Genomic DNA, 3,714 nt, shown 5'->3' with positions numbered 1-3,714 from the left:
GGCTTCCTCTCAGACACAAGTGCTTTTCAGCAGTAAAATAAGTAATTTTCCCACTGCACAGTGCTCCATAATGACTAGAAAAACAATTATTTCCAGTAGCCCCTTACTCACATGTATAATGCTAAGCTCACTGTTCACTCTTACCCTTTAGGACAGGGGCGGCAGCTGGTTTGCCTTTGTGAAGGGTTATAGGACCCTGCTGGACAAGCAATTGGAAGAGCTGCACCCTTGGGACAGAAATACCCTGGAAAAGAAACAACAGATCAGAATTAGAGGTCCTTGAAAAACAAAGGCAAACCAGGCATTAAAGGGGACCCTAACTCACCCTGGGGACACGGCTGTGGCTTCTCATCAGGAGCACAGTAGTCACCTTCCGGGCAAGCATGGCACTTCTCTCCACGGATGTGTGGCATGTAGGAGCCAGGGGGGCACGGCTCTGGACTCCTGGATCCAGGAGGACAAAAGTGACTGACGGGACACGGAGCTCCTGAAAGGCCATCAGTGGGTGTTGGGGTCTGGGCCCTAGTGACGCAGTAGTACCTGCAGCCGTGAATACAGGAACATACTCTATCTCAAGAGGGTAAAGACAACCCCTTGCAGAACACCTCTCCTTACACAGAGTACACTGATGTGTTAGTTCTTCTACTCACCCTGCGCTGCAGTGTCCTGAGGGAGTGCTCTGGCCAGAGCTATTGCAAAAATATCCCCCAGGGCACGGCTGGCATTCCTGCAAACTCCTGCTGCCTTCACTGCCAGACCATGTGCCAGGAGGGCACTGTAATGGAAGTGGTGCACCTAGTAAAATCAATTGCACCGCAGTGAGGAAACGCCACCTCATGCCTTCTGTGAATTAAGAAAAGTGATGCTTTAGCAAAGCACCCTACCTTCAGGACAATAATGACCAGGAGGACACGGAAGTCCTGATTCTCCATCTTGGGGGTTTCTTACTCGGGCACCACTTTTGCACCAAAATCCCTCAGCACAGTCTCCTAGAAAACAGAATAACATATACAAAATGCATGAATGTATTAAAATAATGGGGACTTAAACACAAATTTCAGACTACAGACTCAAATACAGTCATGTGCTGTGCCATCGTGCAGAGCCGCTGCCAGTCTACAAAGTAGTGATGTCATCGAGCAGAAGTGGAAGATGCCAGACTGGCAGTTTGTAGATAGGGAAGCACTGCACTTAGCTTAGACTAAGGACTGCCTCCATATTTGGGCAAGTACTTAAGCACACATTTCTCTTTAGGCACATATTCAACACACCTTCAAGCGAAGCCTGAAATATTAAAATTTTATTGAAGTGCTGTTGCGGTTTTGGCTGGGATAGAGTTAATTTTCTTCCTAGTAGCTGGTGTTGTGTTTTGGATTTAGTATGAGAATAACGTTGATAACATGCTGATGTTTTAGTTGTTGCTAAGTAGTGTTTACGCCAGTCGAGGCTTTTTCAGCTTCTCATGCCCTGCCAGCGAGAAGCTGGGAGGAGGCACAGCCAGGGCAGCTGACCCAAACTGGCCAAAGGGATATTCAATACCATAGGATGTCACGCTCAGTATATAAACTGTGGGGAGTTGGCCGGGGGGCAGCAATCGCTGCTTGGGGACTGGATGGGCTTTGGTCAGTGGGTGATGAGCACCTGCCTTGTGCCTCACTTATTTTATATATTATTATTATTATGCTCGCTTCCTTTTCTGTCCTATTAAACTGTCTTATCTCAACCCACAGATTTTACCCCCCCCCCCCCCCCCCCCAGTTCTCTCCCCATCCCACTGAACTGGGGGGAGTGAGCAAACAGCTGTGTGGTGTTTAGCTGCCTGCTGGGTTAAACCACAACACGTGCTTTGCTGAATTAGCACCTTTATCTATACAGGACAAGGAGTAACAACAAAAAACATCATTGCCATTGTGAAAAAACAATCTGGAAAAAAAAAAAAAGAAAGGAGGCTGTCATTGCTGGGTATTTTGCCCTCTCATTCTCTGCTAATCCTAATCACACGTGCGCCAGTTATGTGAAAGGATTAGTTCTTCGGGGACTAGGCTGAAAAAAAACTAATTCTAAAAACAATGCCAGACAGGTTTGACACTGAAAAACTCCCCGCTGGATATTTTTGACGAGGTATCATACACAGAGTTCTCGTTTCTGCAGTCCCTCTCTCGCTTCTTGCTTAGAAAAAAAAAAAATAAAATCTTTTTCTTTCTCAGAAAGTTCTTGACAAGTAAAATGGGACAGTGGTCCTTAGCTGAGGTCAGAACCCTAGAGTCCCCACTCCAATCCCTGGCACCAGCCACCAGCCATCGAGAAGACTCTCTAGCAGTAGTGAATATGCTCAGAACAGCAGCAATATACCTGTTGGGGCAGTGAGTCCAGAGAATTCACAGTATTTTCCTGATGGGCATCGTTGACATTCCTTGATAGTTTTCAGTTTTTGCCTTGGTCCAAAGGTTCCTGCAGGGCAGCTGTACTGAGTGCTCCTGCTCGTCCCTGGTGGGCAGTAAAAGCCTTGAGGGCATGGGTAAAGGGTGAAATCAATAACTGGCCCCCGCTGGCCGTCACAGTAATAACCTGCAGTGAAGACAGAGGAGAGAAAGCTAAATTAGTCACTGAGATACACTAGCTATTGAGGTGCTGCTCATCAGAAGAGGGGACTCCTAACAGGTTCTCCCAGGCACACTGGCCACTCAAAAAATAAATCTATTGCTGACCTTAAATTATTATTGATCTGACTCACACTCCTGCTGGGACAAACACAATCAAAGCTTTCCACTTGCTGCAACTCTTCAGAAGGCAATTTACCACCCAGTGGTCCCCATAACACAGGACAACACTTACAGGTGGCACAGGAAAACACTTAAGGACATAGCATTGATCTCTGTGTTTCCTTTCAGTTACCGAAACCCTTTAAATAAAGATCTCCCACTGAACATTAGAGTTTTTCCTCGCCAGTATTTTAATTGTTCAGAATACACAGGAGTTACCATTTCGGCTTTTACATCTGAATTGCTTTAACCTCTAATGGCCTTTTCACACAGAGCCAGAAATTGTTCTTCTGCAGTCAAGAGAAGGAAACCACCAAGGTAGGCAGCAAGTCTCTAAACTTTAATTTATAGGAAGGCTCAGGAGTCAGTAACAAACAGGCATTTCTTGTGTGAGGGATGCAGAGAGTAACACTTGGATGTTGTGAGAAATGTAACTCCTATTTTCTGGATGCCTGTACAATCTATAGGACCTCTCTGACTCCCCGTCAGATCGCCCAGCAGGGGAATGGCTTTCCCACTCTGAAACAGTGATGCTCAGAAAGATGCCTATTCCAATCTTGTCCAATACACACACACTCTCCTTTGACCATGTCCCCAGATGCTCTGTCAACCTGCAGTGCAGTTTACTCTCGACTGACCTTCCCAGCACTCTCCAGTCGGGGCACTGAGGCCAGGTACCTCACAATAGAAGCCAGAGGGGCAAGGCTGGCACTCAGAAAGTGTTCTCCTCCCTAGGAGGCTGGAGAAGGTGCCAGCTGGGCAGAGCGTGGGTACTGCCGATGCTGCAGCTGTGAGAACAGAAGCGAGACAGAGAAATGAACAATGACGAGAACGAATGAGATGGCTCAATTCAGGGGTTGGATGAGCACATAGCAGCATGGAAATGGTATCAGCGAAGTCTCATTTTTCACTTCTAGATCAAATAGTGCTGCATGAGACAGACATTATTAGT

The sequence above is a fragment of the Phalacrocorax carbo genome, chromosome 21, assembly GCF_963921805.1.
Source record: "Phalacrocorax carbo chromosome 21, bPhaCar2.1, whole genome shotgun sequence".
In the NCBI taxonomy this organism is placed as follows: Eukaryota; Metazoa; Chordata; class Aves; order Suliformes; family Phalacrocoracidae; genus Phalacrocorax; species Phalacrocorax carbo.
This window is presented reverse-complemented; position numbering follows the sequence as displayed.